The sequence below is a fragment of the Pongo abelii genome, chromosome 3 (assembly GCF_028885655.2).
Source record: "Pongo abelii isolate AG06213 chromosome 3, NHGRI_mPonAbe1-v2.0_pri, whole genome shotgun sequence".
Taxonomy (NCBI): domain Eukaryota; kingdom Metazoa; phylum Chordata; class Mammalia; order Primates; family Hominidae; genus Pongo; species Pongo abelii.
The window spans coordinates 53,188,764-53,208,804 of record NC_071988.2 but is presented as its reverse complement, the minus strand read 5'-3'; positions in this window follow the sequence as shown (position 1 = coordinate 53,208,804).

The following is a 20,041-nucleotide window of genomic DNA, read 5'->3' as shown; positions in this document are numbered from 1 at the left end:
TTGGACTTTATTCAAAAATTATTTATTTTTAATAGATATGTGTGGAAATAATAATGCTTCTCAATGGTCAAAAATGACCAAAATCTCAAACATTATCGTCAGCTCTTAAACTGCAGGAATAGTTTTGTTCAGTTGAGTAATATATGTGTATTTGCCTAATAGTGTGTAAATTTAGCCACCAATTAGAATATTATTAGATAGAGTTATAGAAATAAAATTTGAAAGTCTGAAGAAGTTTCTACCATCAGAGTAATTAAAATACTTGTGAGCCAGAAATGTCAAAATGCGAGTAGGTCACTAATGAAAACCAACTCTAGTTCCCCACACTAAGCTGCATCTAACAAATTTTTGACTGTCTTCACTTTAGATCTGATTACCATCCTTTTATCTTCTTGAACTATTTATATTCAACTCCTTGTCTCAGGGTTTATTTCTGGTACTATCCCAATAAAAACACAACTTTATGATTTAGTTAATGGTTTCTGGACTCCTTTTTTTCTGGAAATCATTCCTGGCCTCATTTCTTTTAGATTCTAACTTCAAACAAGAGAAAGTGATGTGAGTTTCAGTACAAAGCCCAGCACGCCTAACTTCAGTCTAAACTTACTTTTATTCTAATTGTTTTGTTTATTGATCTCATTGCAGTCTCAATTTTTTTCACCTTTGTGGTTTCAACAGGATTAAACAAAATTTGACTTATTTCTTTCTGCTTCTAATGTTTCTCCCTCTTTTTTGATTCTGAAATTTCTGTGAATGACTCTACACAAATGATGTGGTTTTAGTAAACCCTGTATTCTATATATTATGATATTATAGTTAAATGTCAATAAAAAATACAGCTAAAAAGCAACAGAAAATGTTACGGAGTATCGCCCTTTGCTACCTCTTCCCCCAAGCTGAAATACCTTACTCCTATGACAAATCATTAGAAATTCAGTTTTAGTTTTTAACATTAAAGTGGATGTCTCTAATAAAAATAATTGTCTATAAGTTGAATAGTGCTTGAATTATTGCCATCATATAAAAATTAGTTGCAAAGCTGTTACTCATTTGACATTATACTTTTACTTATATACATATTCTCAATGTATGCTTTTTCTCCTAATATTTCAATGATAGATTAAGATTCCATATTGCTACCCATCTCCACAGGAGTGTTCCCACTGAAATAGCTCTTGAAACTGCAAATGGTGTCATGAATGAGAGATAAAAAAAATTTTGTATTTGCTAATGTAATTGGTGATTATGATGAATTGGTAGTATCAAAATAGAAGGAAATGTGATGGAATGCTGTGAAGTGAATGAATGATCTGAAGACAATTGATTTAAGATAAGAAATGAGTGTCATAAAAATGAGATGGGCAATTATCTTACAAAAAGAAAAAGGTTGTAGATATATAGAGAATAGAAGTATCACATATTTTTAGTCATGTGCAGCATAATCATTGTAAAATTTTTATGCTACCTACATAATTATATTTTTCTTTCTTTCTTTTTTTTTTGAGATGGAGTCTTACTCTGTCGCCCAGGCTGGAGTGCAGTGGTGTAATCTCAGCTCACTGCAACCTCTGTCTTCAAGTGATTCTCCTGCTTCAGCCTCCTGAGTAGCTGGGATTACAGGCACACACCATCACGCCCGGCTAATGTTTTTGTATTTTAGTAGAGACTGGATTTCACCATGTTGGCCAGGCTGGTCTTGAACTCCTGACCTCAGGTGATCCCCCAACGTCGGCCTCCCAAAGTGCTGGGATTACAGGCGTGAGACACCTCACTCAGCATGTTTTTCTAAGAATTATTTTGTAACTTTTAATTTTGATATAAATGTAAACTTACACAATTGTGAGAATAGTACAAGAATCACTTGTATAGTGTTAACCACAAATTCAATAAATTCGATTTCCCCAGCTTTAGGTCTTATTAATCCTCTCTCTGTCTCTGTCTCTTTGTGTGTGTGTGTGTGTGTCTCATTGTGTATGTAATTTGAACTTCCTAATTCTCAATAATGTTTAGCATTTTATCATGGGCTTAAATATATTACATATATTTTCTTACTAAAATGTTCAAATTTTTACCCATTATTTATTTTTTTCTAATTGTTGAGTTTTGAGATGGAGTTAAATTTCCTTTTTACAAATTTTTAATTAGATATGTAATTTGCCACTATTTTCTTCCAATCTGTGATTTGTCTTTTCATTCTATCTGTAACTTTGGAAGAGTACATTTTAAAAATTCCAGGAACATACTGAGTTTTAGGTGTAATAGCTAAGAAATCTGTCTAAACCAAGCTCACAATGGTTTTTTTTTCTATGTTTTTCTAGAAGTTTTAAAAGCTGTATACAGAGCTCTCATGATTTTCCTGTCTTGGTTTTGTTGCATATTACTAAAGAATAAAGACAAATTGTTTTCAATATACAATTTGGCAAATAATGTTCTAGTAAGTTACATTTATTTCAAAAAGTTATGAACCACATATGATAGCATTAAAAGCAAATATATTATATATAAAACTTTTAGAGTAGAGCCTGATTTATAATTGGTACAAGTGGTATACTATGCAACTTGAAAGTGTTAATACATCTAAGTTGCTTAAAGATGTGATATATCATAAATATATAATAAGTAAATGTTAGGACTGCAAACAAATACAAACGTAATGATTATACAAGTTTTTAAAAATGTTATTTTTCTTGACCTTTTTAAATTTAAGATCTCTGATGGTACTGGCATTTATGGGTCTTTCAACAAATTTTAAGCCTATAGTAGAAAAGTCATTAGTCTATTGAGTAACATAGAAAAAGAGAAGTAATGTCATTGCTATCATAGCAAAACTGGCAAATTGCTGATTGAAAATAACTTAAAATGTATGTTAGGAGTACCGTCAAAAATTCAATTTTAATGTACTTGGAGAATTTAAATATTTGCATTTTCTATATTTCCCACCTTGATTTTATTTAATAGGTGAATTATATTTTACTAAAAAATATACTTCTAAAGATTAACATTTTGACATTCTGAATAATAAAATAAGTAAAAAATTAAAGTAATGATAAAACTTTCTTAAGCTACAAATAGATTAGTTTCTACTTATAAATTGTTGGTGTTTATGTTATATATTAACTACATTTACATCAGAATTAACAATATTAAATATATGAACTGTACTTAGCAGTAAAAATTCTTGAGATGGTTTTCAAAAGTGACTATTTTGATTAGGTATTTTCAACTATCTAGGCAGCTAGGTAGGGTTGCGTCTCTATTTGTTATACGGCCAAATGACCAGTTTATTCACTCAGAGAAAAACTTTCAGTGTGAGTGTGTGTGTATGTGTGTATTTTAATATTAGAAATATAGATATAGTTTTAAGTGTTTTATGATAGGTATAGTTGCAAAATCTTCCACTACTGACATAAATGTAGAACAAATATTTGCTCATTATATATTTGGTTTGCCATTATAGTCTTTTGTGTTCCTCAATTTTACACCGTTTAAATCATTTACTTATTATGCAGCAATTGTCATAATGAATTACACATATTCAAATATAGGAATAATATATTTAGAATTTATGGTCAAACATTGCACAGTTAGAAATCTTTTATTTTTGTACTCACACCAGAAAACCTCACTACTTATAAGTGCAGATTCATGGAAAAATCTGCTTTTTAGGGCAATAATTTTTTAAACCTCTTCCTTCTTAAAACACAATAACATGACATCTTATTTTGGATCCTGGACTAAAAAAATAAAAAATTAGTGAGAAAATTAGAAAAATGTGAATAGTCTGCATATGATATAATACTGTGTCAAGGACAATATTGGATTTTGATAATTGTTTTATGGGTTTGCAAGATTCTTGTTATAGTAGAGTTTAGATAGGTATATAAATATGTGTATGAATGTTACTGAGAGAGAATAAATTATAAATTAATGCAGTAAATATACATCATTTCAGAAATACCTGAATAAAGTTTACTTAGAAATTATTTTGTAATTTTAAAATAATTTTTACAATAAAAAATTTTATAATTGGGATTCATTCAGTGCTGTAATTTTAAATGAATGATAATATAAATATTTCATAAAATACTTCATGTTTTTATAAATGAAATGATAATGAAAACCCAAACATTCCTTATAAAATTCTCTTGAAATCCAAGGGATCAAATTAAGATGCTTGGAAATGAAATGTGACATATGTATCTTATATTCAATGAAACATTTAAGCAATTAAACTGCCTTTTTATAACATTTATATGCTTAATCCCCTAACTAACCTTTTCTCTATCTGTAGTATTAGGTGATTTCAGATTTATGTATCTTTTGATGTGCTTACCCTCTACCAAATTTTCTAGGACAAACTATTTACAAATGTTAATGTACCGTTTAGACTAGGCAATGCTTTAATTTAAGTCAGATTTACTTTTCATTTATTTTCTCTGCTTCTCTATATTCTTACTTCAAGGATCAGATAACATGTTTAAAACAAAAACCAAACCAAACAAACAAGCAAATAAAAAGGAGCAAAATATGAGATATTTGATTAAACTGGTGAAGTGGTGTGTGGAGAGTAAATAGTCCACAATTAACTACATTCGATTTAATTTACTCAGCATTTGTCTATTAATGTTTTTCTGTGCTCATTCACGTTAAATAACAATGATAAAAAAGCCTTATATAGTTTTGCAGACAAGAAACTTGGAATCCAGAATTAACTGAGTCTTGACACTTGATTTGTACCCCAATCCATTATAATACATATATAGATAGGGTTGGATGATTTTGTTGTGAAGGAAAGGAGAGTATTTCTTTAATTTTTACTGATTTAGTTTATAAAGGATTTTAACGATAGATTAATCTATCCTTAAAAGCCCTATCAGACCAACAAATATTCTTAGGGATAAAGTAGCCAGTGATCTCATCACATTCAGTGAGGATTTCTTTCTCTGGAATCTTAGTTTATTGTCGCTTCCATGGCTCTCTAATGTCATTAAAGTGGTGATTCGTTTTTTGTAATTTACTGGATATTTCTGTGTTACAACAGGATTACTGGCTCTCTGCATTCTTACTATATTCTTTCTAGAGGTCAAGTTCAATTACATTTCATTTAGTATGTTCAAATCTATCATTGTATTTTTCTTATTTGACTTCTTTGTTATGTATTTGTTTATCTTTCTACTCTTCCCCTTTGCTGGACTTTATCTGGCCTCATCATTTGCTTTGTATTTATGTTTTCCTTTACAATAATATTAGCATTAAATCTAAAAATTAATTACTTTGATAAAAGGCAAATACACATTTCTCAGACACTGCAAAACCTTAGAAAAGTTCAAATACATATAGCATACTTCAATGCATAGCATTGACTTACATATTATTTTTGATGTGTTTTATTTATATTTGTTAAATTCAAAAGATATTATTGCTGCCTTTATATAGTCAATATTTATTTTTATTCATAGTATATTATTTTTCTTTTCATTCTTTACTACATCACTGTACTGTCATCTATAATAATTTATCCTGTGTCCAAAATCTTACCTATTTTCTTTTCTGCTGGCCTGTTGATAAAAATGTATTTTGTTTTGTTTGTTTTTATGCTATCCAGTGATTTCAAACTTACATTACACACCACAATTACAGTGTTAAAACATTCTCTTTTGTGTGTATATACTTACTATTACCAGTGAGTTTTGTACCTTCAGATGTTTCCTTATTGCTTATTAACATCGCTTTCTTTAAGATTGAAGTACCCCTTTAGCATTTCTTGTAGGATGGGTCTGGTGTTACAAAATTCTTCAGCTTTCGTTTATCTGGGAAAGTCTTTATTTCTGCTTCAGGTTTGAAGGATATTTTCACTGAATATACTATTCTAGGGGAAAAGTTTTGTTTTGTTTTATTTTCTCCTTCAGCACTTTAAATATGTCATGCCATTCCCTCCTGGCCTGTAAGGTTTCCACTGAAAAGTCTGCTGGCAGAGGTATTGGAGCTCCATTGCATGTTATGTGTCTCTTTCCTCTTGCTGCTTTTAAGATTCTTTCTTTATCCGTGACCTTTCAGAATTTAATTATTAAATGCCTTGAGGTAGTCTTCATTGAGTTAAATATTCTTGATGTTCTATATACTTCTTGTTAAATATTGATATCTTTCACTAAGTTTGGTAAATTCTCTGTTATTGTCTCTGAGTAAACTTTCTACCCCTATCTCTTTCTCTACCTTCTCTTTAAGGTCAATAACTCTTAGGTTTGGCTTTTGGATGGTACTACTCTAGATCCAGTAGTTTTGCCTCATTTTTTTTAATTTTGTACCCTCTAACTGTGTGTTTTCAAATAGTCTGTCTTCAATTTTACTTATCCTTTCTTCCTCTTGATCAATTCTGCTATTCAAATACTCTGATGCATTCTTCAGTATGCCCATTGCATTTTTCAGCTCCAGAATTTCTGCTTGATTCTTTATAATTATTTCAATTTCTTGTTAAATTTATCTGATAGAATTCTGAATATCTTCTCTTTGTTATCTTGAATGTACTGGAGTTTCCTCAAAACAGCTATTTTGAATTAACTATCTGAAAGGTTACATATATCTATTTCTCCAGGATTGGTCCCTGGTACCATATTTACTTAATTTAATGAGGTCATATTTTCCTGGATGGTCTTGGTGCTTGTGGATGTTCTGTGTCTGGGCATTAAAGAGTTAGATATATATTGCTGTTCTGGGCTTGTTAGTACCCATCCTTCTTGGGAAGGCTTTCAGATCTTCAAAAGAACTGGGTATTATGATCTAAGCTGTATCTGCTTTTGGCTGCACCACAAACCCTGTAATGCTGTGGTCCTTGCAGACTCATAGAGGTACCACCTTGATAATAGTAGACAAGATATGGAAGAATTATTTAAATTCCAGAACTCTTACTCTTTTCCCTTACATTCTCCCAAACAAATGGATTCTATCTCTCTACTCTGAGCCACCTGGATTTAGAGATGAAGTGAAATAAGCACTCCTGTGTGCACCATCCCTGTGACTGTGCTGGTTCAGTCCCGAAGGCAGCACAGCACTGGGTCTTCCCCAAGGCCTGCTATAGCTACTCCTTGGCTAACACCTATGTTTGCTCAAGGGTCTGGGGCTCTGCAATCATCAAGTGGCAACAATCACTGGGAACACCCATGTCCTTCCCATCAAGGCAGTGTGTTGCCTCAGGCTCTCAGTGGGCCACAGGTGATATTCAGGAGCCAGGGACTAGAGTCAAAATTCTTAGAAGTCTACCTGGTGACTTCAGCTGAGCTGGCATTCAAGCCACAAGAAGCAGTCTTTCCTACTGTTCTCTCCCCTTTCTAAAGGCTGAGGAGCCTCACTCTGTAGCTACCACCACCACCACAGGCTCATAAGAAGTAATTTTAGACTACTGCCAGTGTTAAGGCCCGAGGGCTCTTTGGTCAGCTTGTGTGAAGACTACCAGGCCTGGGACTCACCCTTCAGGGCAGTGGGCTCTTCTCTGGCCCAGGGCAGGTCCAGAACTTCTGTCCAATGGTCAAGTCCTGGAATCAAGGGTCACAACAGCCTTTTTGGTGCTCTACCAAACTGTGGCTGAGCAGGTACCTGAGGTGCAAGACAAAGTTCTCTTTACTTTTCCCCACACTTTCCTCATGCGGGTTTCACCCCGCAGCCACCACAGCTGGTAATGTGCTGAGCCTCATCTGAAGCCAGCCACTTTCAGATTCTCACCCCAGGCCCTCAACATAGTACCTCAATATCATTGCTGGTTATTCAGAGCCCAAGGGCTTTTCAGTTAGCAAGGGATGAATTCTGCCAGGAGTTCATTCTTTCTTTCAAGGCAGTGGGTTTCCTTCTGGCTCAGGGTGTGTCTAGAAATGTCGTTTAGAAAGTAGGGCCTGGAAAGGGGGCCTCAGAACTCTGCTTGTTGCCCGATCCTGCTGTGGTTGAGCTGGTATCCAAGAGGCAAAACAAAGTCCTCCAAAATCTTCCTTCTCCTTTCCTCAAGTGGAAGGAAGGGTTTTTTTGGAGCCATGAGATTGCAGCCTAGGCTTAGGGGAGGAATTATGTCAGCACTCCCTTAGTCATGCCCAGCTGGTATCTCAGTAGGTCATGTACACCCCCAGTCCACTGTCTCTGGGCTCAGTTCAACCCTAAGAGTCATTCGGTATTTGCATTATTTGTGACCTAGACTGCCTTCCAAGTTTATTTAGCATACCATAACAGTTTAGCTCAAAGTGATTAGGCTGCAGGAACTCTAGTTCTGATTGTTGGGTTTGGCAATTCCCTTCTGGCTATGGATGGTTTAAATATTTCCTCTATGGCAGACAACAAGTGAGTTTGGTCCTATTTTGCCTTCCGCTGTAATAAGGCAGCATTGAGTTCAATGCCTCACAATTGCTGCACTCTCCTTATCTGCAGTACACAGCTTTCTGCACTAAGCCACTGCTGCTGTGGGGTGGGGGAGGAGTGGCATCAGCGATTCAAGACTATTTTAATTGCTTCTTCAGTGCCACATTTAGCAAAACAAAGGTAAAAGAAGCTACTGTAAGTGCTCTCCTGATTTTTGATCCTGATTTTTCGTTCTTAAAAATGTGTTTGTTTGTTTGTTTTTTGCATATAGTTGCTAAATTGGTGTTTTTGCCTGGAGGACAATTGTTGCAGCCTTCTATTCTGCCATCTTGTGTCAACCTCTTCCAGCTAGTTGTTATTTAAATTAACTGCCTAGTATTTAAGGAAATAATAGGCAATGGAATGGACTAGACATTTATTTGTAGTTTTCCTTTATGTTAAGCATGTTAGTCATTGTCTAGACTTTGTAACATATCTTCCTGAATTCTTTTTGGATCCTATGGTGTCACAAATTTTAACTGTTGCATCATTGCATTCTATTTTCCTTAAAATATTCTGTTCAACATAATATGCTGTAGTAAAATATCAATGCCCACTGCAGACTAACTCATTTATTAACCTAATATCTATAAACTGTCATCTTTATAGATAGTCTAAGAATACAAATTGCATTGCTCAATAAATAACAGGTGTGCTCATGTTAGGGTAAGGACAAATTTAAGGGAATCATATGTCAACTTTGGATCAATAAAGTTTTCAGAGGTGATCACAGATGCCACATTATCAAGGTTATGCAAAATAAGTATATACCAAAGAATATATATTAACAAGGATAAGTTTCATGCGCATCCGTGTGAAGAGACCACCAAACAGGCTTTGTGTGAGCAACAAAACTTTTAATCACCTGGGTGCAAGCGGGCTGAGTCCGAAAAGAGAGTCAGCTAAGGGAGGTAGGGGTGGGGCTGTTTTATAAGATTTGGATAGGTAAAGCAAAATTACAGTCAAAGGGGGATTGTTCTCTGGCGGGCAGGAGTGGGGGTCACAAGGTGCTCAGTAGGGGAGCTTTTGAGCCAGGATGAGCCAGGAGAAGGAATTTCACAAGATAATGTCATCGGTTAAGGCAGGAACAGGCAGGAACAAGCCGTTTTCATTTCTTTTGTGGTGGAATGTCATTAGTTAAGGCAGGAACCTACCATCTGGATGTGTACGTGCAGGTCACAGGGGATATGATGGCTTAGCTTGGGCTCAGAGGCCTGATAATAAGTTCACAGGATTGGTCAGTTACTGAAAATAGAAAGAGAATTGGAGAGTATCCTCAAAATCTCTTATTTTGAGTTTAGGAGAAATATAGTGTACATGAAATTCCTCTGGCAGACATAAAATAATGAATGATTTGTATCTAGTCAAATAAAAGATCTGGACTTTATATTGAAGATATTTTAGATGAGCCTAAGTATATGTAAATATAGCTCAATTCTGCTTAACAGCTGAGTTACCTTATATGTTGAGGGTTAGGCAGAATAAATAACTCTGTTTTGGAAAAATAACTTTAGAATTGATCTGGATATAGACACAAAAGTCAGTGAGAAGAAAAACAAAACTTTATTTCTGATATAACTGATCATAAGAATGGACTTTACAACTCACCAGTTACTTTCTTTATTTTTACTCCAGATGTAGTTTTACCCATTCAGATACAAACAGAGCTAAAATATTGCTGATCAAACTTATGGCAGCAGACCCTTAATTATATGTCAACAAACCCACAAAAAGACAGTTTGTGTAGACAACCATCTTTTAAAAATACCTAGAAAGGGTTGTGTCATACCTACTAGATTCCTTCCCACAAATTACTCCCATATAATTCTCTCCTTTGTATCTGGGGACAACTGAGAAAGTTAGACCTGAGACTAATGGAGTAATTATATTATATTTTCTTCCACATGACAATATGTGTGAAATAATTTGTTCTTTTATATACTAATTTTACTTTTACTGTTGTGTTTATGTTTTATTTTTATGTAAAGAAGAAGAAATCTTATTTCACATTATAAAATAAAACATAAAAAGAACAGTAAAATTAAAAATAGTATATAAGAGAACAAACTGTTAGCAACTGGGCTTTTATACATGTTATTACTTCTCTCTAACATGTTATTTCCTAACAGTATTCAGTTGATAGATTTCCATGAAAACATTATTTGTTAAGAGAAGTTTCCTGAAAGAGACTGGGACTTTATCTTTAGTCTCCTCAATCAGAGTAACTATTAGCCAAGAATTTTCTATTCAGCAAAACTAAGATTCATAAATGAAAGAGAAAGTTTCTCCTAGACAAGCAAATGTTAAGTGCATTTGTCACCACTAGACCAGCCCTATAAGAAATGCTAAAAGGAGTTGTAAATATCTAAACAAACTTTCAATATGCACCAGTATAAAACACTTAAAAGCATAAAACTCACAAGGCTTAAGAAATAGCAATACAGTGAAGAAAACAAAGCAGCTAAGTAACAATCAAAAGGATGACTGGACCATTACCTCATATAGCAATATCAATATTAAATGTCAATGATCTAAATGCCCTGCTTAAAAGATACAGATTGGAAGAACTGATATAAAAAAAAGTACAAACCAAATAGCTGCTGTCTTTAAGGGATTTATCTAACTCATGAAGATTGTTACAGACTTGAGGTGAAGAAGTGAAAAAAGCATTTCATGCAAATGTTAATCAAAAGTGAGCAAGGGTATCTATTCCGATATCAGGTAAAAAGGACTTTAAAGCTATAAGAGTGAAAAAATACAAAGAATGTAGTTATATAATAATAAAGGCATCAATTTAACAAGAAGATATAACAGTCCTAAATATATATGCATCTAACTCCAGAGCTCCCAGAATTATACAAATGCTACTAGACCTAAGAAAGTAAATAGACAGCAACACAATAATAGAGGAAGACTTGAACACTGCACTGACAGCCCTAGACAGATCATTGAGGCAGAAAGTCAATAAAGAAACACTGGATTTAAACTGGACACTAGAACAAATGGACCAAATAGACATTTGAAAAACATTCTACCCAAAAACTGCAGAATATACATTATTTTCATCTGCACATGGAACATTTTCCAAGATAGATTATACGATAGGCAAGACAGCAAGTCTTAGTATACATTTTTTTCTTTGCATTATTATTATTATTATCATTATTATTATTATTATTATTATTATTATTATACTTCAGGCTCTATGCTACATGTGCGCAATGTGCAGGTAAGTTACATATGTATACATGTGCCATGCTGGTGCGCTGCACCCACCAACTCGTCATCTAGCATTAGGTATATCTCCCAATGCTATCCTTCCCCCCTCCCCCCACCCCACAACAGTCCCAGAAGTGTGATGTTCCCCTTCCTGTGTCCATGTGTTCTCATTGTTCAATTCCCACCTATGAGTGAGAATATGCGGTGTTTGGTTTTTTGTTCTTGCGATAGCTTACTGAGAATGATGATTTCCAGTTTCATCCATGTCCCTACAAAGGATGTGAACTCATCATTTTTTATGGCTGCATAGTATTCCATGGTGTACATGTGCCACATTTTCTTAATCCAGTCTATCATTGTTGGACATTTCGGTTGGTTCCAAGTCTTTGCTATTGTGAATAATGCCGCAGTAAACATACGTGTGCATGTGTCTTTATAGCAGCGTGATTTATACTCCTTTGGGTATATACCCAGTAATGGGATGGCTGGGTCAAATGGAATTTCTGGTTCTAGATCCCTGAGGAATCGCCACACTGACTTCTATAAGGGTTGAACTAGTTTACAGTCCCACCAACAGTGTAAAAGTGTTCCTATTTCTCCACATCCCCTCCAGCACCTGTTGTTTCCTGACTTTTTAATGATTTCCATTCTAACTGGTGTGAGATGGTATCTCATTGTGGTTTTGATTTGCATTTCTCTGATGGCCAGTGATGGCGAGCATTTTTTCATGTGTTTTTTGGCTGCATAAATGTCTTCTTTTGAGAAGTGTCTGTTCATGTCCTTTGCCCACTTTTTGATGGGGTTGTTTGTTTTTCTCTTGTAAATTTGTTGGAGTTCATTGTAGATTCTGGATATTAGCCCTTTGTCAGATGAATAGGTTGCGAAAATTTTCTCCCATTTTGTAGGTTGCCTGTTCACTCTGATGGTAGTTTCCTTTGCTGTGCAGAAGCTCTTTAGTTTAATTAGATCCCATTTGTCAATTTTGGCTTTTGTTGCCATTGCTTTTGGTGTCTTAGACATGAAGTCCTTGCCCATGCCTATGTCCTGAATGGTATTGCCTAGGTTTTCTTCTGGGGTTTTTATGGTTTTAGGTCTAACATTTAAGTCTTTAATCCATCTTGAATTGATTTTTGTATAAGGTGTAAGGAAGGGATCCAGTTTCAGCTTTCTACATATGGCTAGCCAGTTTTCCCAGCACCATTTATTAAATAGGGAATCCTTTCCCCATTTCTTGTTTTTCTCAGGTTTGTCAAAGATCAGATAGTTGTAGATATGTGGCATTATTTCTGACGGCTCTGTTCTGTTCCATTGATCTATATCTCTGTTTTGGTACCAGTACCATGCTGTTTTGGTTACTGTAGCCTTGTAGTATAGTTTGAAGTCAGGTAGCGTGATGCCTCCAGCTTTGTTCTTTTGGCTTAGGATTGACTTGGCGATGCGGGCTCTTTTTTGGTTCCATATGAACTTTAAAGTAGTTTTTTCCAATTCTGTGAAGAAAGTCATTGGTAACTTGATGGGGATGGCATTGAATCTGTAAATTACCTTGGGAAGGATGGCCATTTTCATGATATTGATTCTTCCTACCCATGAGCATGAAATGTTCTTCCATTTGTTTGTATCCTTTTATTTCTTTGAGCAATGGTTTGTAGTTCTCCTTGAAGAGGTCCTTCACAACCCTTGTAAGTTGGATTCCTAGGTATTTTATTCTCTTTGAAGCAATTGTGAATGGGAGTTCACTCATGATTTGGCTCTCTGTTTCTCTGTTATTGATGTATAAGAATGCTTGTGATTTTTGTACATTGATTTTGTATCCTGAGACTTTGCTGAAGTTGCTTATCAGCTTAAGGAGATTTTGGGCTGAGACAATGGGGTTTTCTAGATATACTATCATGTCATCTGCAAACAGGGACAATTTGACTTCCTCTTTTCCTAATTGAATACCCTTGATTTCCTTCTCTTGCGTAATTGCCCTGGCCAGAACTTCCAACACTATGTTGAATAGAAGTGGTGAGAGAGGGCATCCCTGTCTTGTGCCAGTTTTCAAAGGGAATGCTTCCAGTTTTTGCCCATTCAGTATGATATTGGCTGTGGGTTTGTCATAGATAGCTCTTATTATTTTGAGATACGTCCCATCAATTCCTAATTTATTGAGAGTTTTTAGCATGAAGGGTTGTTGAATTTTGTCAAAGGCCTTTTCTGCATCTATTGAGATAATCATGTGGTTTTTGTCTTTGGTTCTGTTTATATGCTGGATTACATTTATTGATTTGCGTATATTGAACCAGCCTTGCATCCCAGGGATGAAGCTCGCTTGATCATGGTGGATAAGCTTTTTGATGTGCTGCTGGATTCTGTTTGCCAGTATTTTATTGAGGATTTTTGCATCAATGTTCATCAAGGATATTGGTCTAAAATTCTCTTTTTTTGTTGTGTCTCTGCCAGGCTTTGGTATCAGGATGATGCTGGCCTCATAAAATGAGTTAGGGAGGATTCCCTCTTTTTCTATTGTTTGGAATAGTTTCAGAAGGAATGGTACCAGCTCCTCCTTGTACCTCTGGTAGAATTCGGCTGTGAACCCATCTGGTCCTGGACTCTTTTTGGTTGGTAAGCTATTGATTATTGCCACAATTTCAGCTCCTGTTATTGGTCTATTCAGAGATTCAACTTCTTCCTGGTTTAGTCTTGGGAGGGTGTATGTGTCAAGGAATTTATCCATTTCTTCTAGATTTTCTAGTTTTTTTGCGTAGAGGTGTTTGTAATATTCTCTGATGGTAGTTTGTATTTCTGTGGGATCGGTGGTGGTATCCCCTTTATCATTTTTTATTGCATCTATTTGATTCTTCTCTCTTTTTTTCTTTATTAATCTTGCTAGCGGTCTATCAATTTTGTTGATCCTTTCAAAAAACCAGCTCCTGGATTCATTTATTTTTTGAAGGGTTTTTTTGTGTCTCTATTTCCTTCAGTTCTGCTCTGATTTTAGTTATTTCTTGCCTTCTGCTAGCTTTTGAATGTGTTTGCTCTTGCTTTTCTAGTTCTTTTAATTGTGATGTTAGGGTGTCAGTTTTGGATCTTTCCTGCTTTCTCTTGTGGGCATTTAGTGCTATAAATTTCCCTCTACACACTGCTTTGAATGCATCCCAGAGATTCTGGTATGTTGTGTCTTTGTTCTCGTTGGTTTCAAAGAACATCTTTATTTCTGCCTTCATTTCGTTATGTACCCAGTAGTCATTCAGGAGCAGGTTGTTCAGTTTCCACGTAGTTGAGCTGTTTTGAGTGAGATTCTTAATGCTGAATTCTAGCTTGATTGCACTGTGATCTGAGAGATAGTTTGTTATAATTTCTGTTCTTTTACATTTATTGAGGAGAGCTTTACTTCCAAGTATATGGTCAATTTTGGAATAGGTGTGGTGTAGTGCTGAAAAAAATGTATATTCTGTTGATTTGGGGTGGAGAGTTCTGTAGATGTCTATTAGGTCTGCTTGGTGCAGAGCTGAGTTCAATTCCTGGGTATCCTTGTTGATTTTCTGTTTTGTTGATCTGTCTAATGTTGACAGTGGGGTGTTAAAGTCTCCCATTATTAATGTGTGGGAGTCTAAGTCTTTTTGTAGGTCACTCAGGACTTGCTTTATGAATCTGGGTGCTCCTGTATTGGGTGCATATATATTTAAGATAGTTAGCTCTTCTTGGTGAATTAATCCCTTTACCATTATGTAATGGCCTTCTTTGTCTCTTTTGATCTTTGTTGGTTTAAAGTCTGTTTTATCAGAGACTAGGATTGCAACCCCTGCCTTTTTTTGTTTTCCATTTGCTTGGTAGATCTTCCTCCATCCTTTTATTTTGAACCTATGTGTGTCTCTGCACGTGAGATGGGTTTCCTGAATACAGCACACTGATGGGTCTTGAGTCTTTATCCAATTTGCCAGTCTGTGTCTTTTAATTGGAGCATTTAGTCCATTTACATTTAAAGTTAATATTGTTATGTGTGAATCTGATCCTGTCATTATGATGTTAGCTGGTTATTTTGCTCGTTAGTTGATGCAGTCTCTTCCTAGTCTCGATGGTCTTTACATTTCGGTATGATTTTGCAGTGGCTGGTACCGGTTGTGCCTTTCCATGTTTAGCGCTTCCTTCAGGAGCTCTTTTAGGGCAGGCCTGGTGGTGACAAAATCTCTCAGCATTTGCTTGTCTGTAAAGTATTTTATTTCTCCTTCACTTATGAAGCTTAGTTTGGCAGGATATGAAATTCTGGGTTGAAAATTCTTTTCTTTAAGAATGTTGAATATTGGCCCCCACTCTCTTCTGGCTTGTAGGGTTTCTGCCGAGAGATCCGCTGTTAGTCTGATGGCTTCCCTTTGTGGGTAACCCGACCTTTCTCTCTGGCTGCCCTTAACATTTTTTCCTTCATTTCAACTTTGGTGAATCTGATAATCATGTGTCTTGGAGTTGCTCTTCTCGAGGAGTATCTTTGTGGCGTTCTCTGTATTTCCTGAATCTGAATGTTGGCCTGCCTTGCTAGATTGGGGAAGTTCTCCTGGATAATATCCTGCAGTGTGTTTTCCAACTTGTTTCCATTCTCCCTGTGACTTTCAGGTACACCAATCAGATGTAGATTTGGTCTTTTCACATAGGCCCACATTTCTTGGAGGCTTTGCTCATTTCTTTTTATTCTTTTTTCTCTAAACTTCCCTTCTCACTTCATTTCATTCGTTTCATCTTCCAGGGCTGATACCCTTTCTTCCATTTGATTGCATCAGCTCCTGAGGCTTCTGCATTTTTCACGTAGTTCTCGAGCCTTGGTGTTCAGCTCCATCAGCTCCTTTAAGCACTTCTCTGTATTGGTTATTCTAGTTATACATTCTTCTAAATTTTTTTCAAAGTTTTCAACTTCTTTGCCTTTGGTTTGAATATCCTCCCGTAGCTTGGAGTAATTTGATCGTCTGAAGCCTTCTTCTCTCAGCTCGTCAAAGTCATTCTCCGTCCAGCTTTGTTCCATTGCTGGTGAGGAACTGCGTTCCTTTGGAGGAGGAGAGGTACTCTGCTTTTTAGAGTTTCCAGTTTTTCTGCTCTGTTTTTTCCCCATCTTTGTGGTTTTATCTACTTTTGGTCTTTGATGATGGTGATGTACAGATAGGTTTTTGGTATGGATGTCCTTTCTGTTAGTTTTCCTTCTAACAGACAGGACCCTCAGCTGCAGGTCTGTTGGAGTACCTGGCCGGCCGTGTGAGGTTTCAGTCTGCCCCTGCTGGGGGGTGCCTCCCAGTTAGGCTGCTCGGGGGTCGGGGTCAGGGACCCACTTGAGGAGGCAGCCCGTGTTCAGATCTCCAGTTGCGTGCTGGGAGAACCACTGCTCTCTTCAAAGCTGTCAGACAGGGACATTTAAGTCTGCAGAGGTTACTGCTGTCTTTTTGTTTGTCTGTGCCCTGCCCCCAGAGGTGGAGCCTACAGAGGCAGGCAGGCCTCCTTGAGTTGTGGTGGGCTCCACCCAGTTCAAGCTTCCTGGCTGCTTTGTTTACCTAAGCGAGCCTGGGCAATGGTGGGCGCCCCTCCCCCAGCCTGGCTGCGGACTTGCTGTTTGATCTCAGACTGCTGTGCTAGCAATCAGCGAGACTCCGTGGGCGTAGGACCCTCTGAGCCAGGTGAGGGCTATTCTCTCCTGGGGCACCGTTTTCTAAGCCCGTCGGAAAAGCACAGTATTCGGGTGGGAGTGGCCCGATTTTCCAGGTGCCATCTGTCACCCCTGGAAAGGGAACTCCCTGACCCCTTGCGCTTCCAGAGTGAGGCAATGCCTTGCCCCTACTTCGGCTGGCGCACGGTGCACTCACCCACTGACCTACGCCCACTGTCTGGCACTCCCTAGTGAGATGAACACGGTACTTCAGATGGAAATGCAGAAATCACCCATCTTCTGCGTCGCTCACGCTGGGAGCTGTAGACCAGAGCTGTTCCTATTCGTCCATCTTGGCTCCTCTCCATATACATTTTTTAAAAAATCAAAATTATGTCAACTGTCTTCTCAGGCCACAATGGAGTAAACCTGGAAATCAACTAAATAAGGAATCTTCAAAACTATACAAATACATGGAAAGTAAACAATATACTCCTTAATGACCTTTGGGCTAACAATGAAATTAAGATGAAAATTTTAAAAGTTTTCAAAATGAATGTTAACTGTGACGTGAGCTATCTAAATTTTGGGGATACAGCAAAAGCTATGTTAGAGAAAAGTTTATAGTAATAAATGCCTACATAAAAACAGAAAAATAATAAATTGAGAATTGATAGGTTTTGGCTCTGTGTCCCCACCCAAATCTCATCTCGTAGCTTCCATAATTTCCACGTGTTGTGGGAGAGACCTGATTAGGGATAATTGAATCATGAGGGCAGGTCTTTCCCATGCTGTTCTTATAATAGTGAGTAAGTATCACAATATCTAATAGTTTTGAAAAATGGGAGTTTCCCTGCACAAGTTCTCTCTTTGCCTGCTGCCATCCATGTAAGACTTGACTTGCTCCTCCTAGACCTCCACCATGATTGTGAGGTCTTCTCAGCCATGTGGAACTGTAAGTCCATTAAACCTTTTTTTCTTCTCAGTCTTGGGTGTGTCTTTATTAGCAATGTGAAAACAAACTAATACAACACTCTAATATCTCACTTTAAGGAACTAGAAAAACAAAAACAAACCAATCCAAAACTAGCAGAGGAAAATAATAACAAACATCGGAGTGAAACTAAAAATAATTGAAACAAACAAGAAAAAAACATACAAAGGATCAATGAAGTAAAATGCTGGTTCTTTGAAAAAACAAAATTTGTAGACCGTTAGCTAGATTAACCCAAAAAAGAAGAAAAAAGATTCATAAAGCTTAATCAGAAATGAAAAGGATACTACAGAAATAAAAACAAAGTTCAAGAGTATTATGAATACCTTTATGCACACAAACTAGAAAATCTAGATGAAATGGAACATTTTCTAGAAACATGCAATTTCTAAGCTTAAGGAAGAAATAGAAATACAAAGTGGATCAATATTAGGCAGAGAGATTGAATCAGGTATACATATAAAAAAAAAAAACTCCCAACAAAAACAAAAGCCCAGGACTGGACAGACTCATAGGAATTTATGCCAGACATTAAAAGAAGAATTGGTACCAATTCTACTGAAATTATTCTAACATTTTGAGAGGAGGAAATCCTCCCTGTTCCCGCAAACCCAGTATCACCCTAATACCAAAAGCAGGATAAGACCAAACAAAAAAAGAAAACTGTAGTCTAATATTACCGATGGTATGGTTTGACTTGGTTGAATTATAATTCCAATGTGTCAAGGAAGGGACCTGATGGAAAGTAATTGGATCATGGTGGCAGTTTCCACCATGCTGTTATCATGACAGTGAGTGAGTTCTCACAAGAACTGATGGTTTTAAAGTGTGACATGTCCTTCTTCTTACTCTCTCTCTCCTGCCACTTTGTGAAGAAGGTGCCTGCTTCTCCATCTTCCACCATGATTGTAAGTTTCCTGAGCACCCCCCCACCACCAGCCATGCAGAACTGTGAGTCAATTAAAACTTTTGTGATTATTAATTACCCAGTCTTTGGTAATATCTCTGTAGCAGTGTGAAAACAGACAAATACCCCTGTAAACGTAGGTGCAAAAGTCCTCAAGAAAACTCTAATAAACCACATCCAAGGGCACATCAAAAAGATAATTCACCATGGTCAAGTGGATTTCATCCCAGGGATGCAATTACGGTTCAATGTGCACAAGTCAATAAATGTGATTCACCACATAAACAGGATTAAATAAAAAATATATGATCATCTCAACAGAGAAAAAGCATTTGATAAATTCAACATCCCTTATTGATAAAAACACTAAACAGTCTCACCATAGAAGGAACACACATCCAAATGATAAAAGCTGTATATGACAAAACTTTTAGCCAAAAGCATACTGCACAAGAAAAAGTTGAAAGAACCCCCACTAAGTATTAAAACAAGACTATAATGCACACTTTCACTTCAAAGAATTGAACACAGTACCAGAAATGCTAGCCAGAGCAGTCAGTCAAGAGGAAGAAATAAAGGCATTTAAATTGGAAAAGAGGAATTCAAACTATCTGTCTTTGCAGATGATATAATCTTATAAATAGACAACCCTAAAAACTCCTCCAAAAGACTCCTAGATTTCATAAATGAATTCAGTAAATTCTTAGGTTACAAAAAGAATGTATACAAATCAGTGGCACTGCTATACAGCAATAATGGCCAAGCTGAAAATCAAAGTAAGAACTCAGTCACGTTTATAATGACTACAAAAGCAAAACAAAACAAAAATACCCATTGGAACACATTTAACACAGGATAAATGTAAAACACTGATTAAAGAAATCGTAGATCACACAAACAAATAAAGACATTCTATGCTCATGAATCAGAAGAACCAATA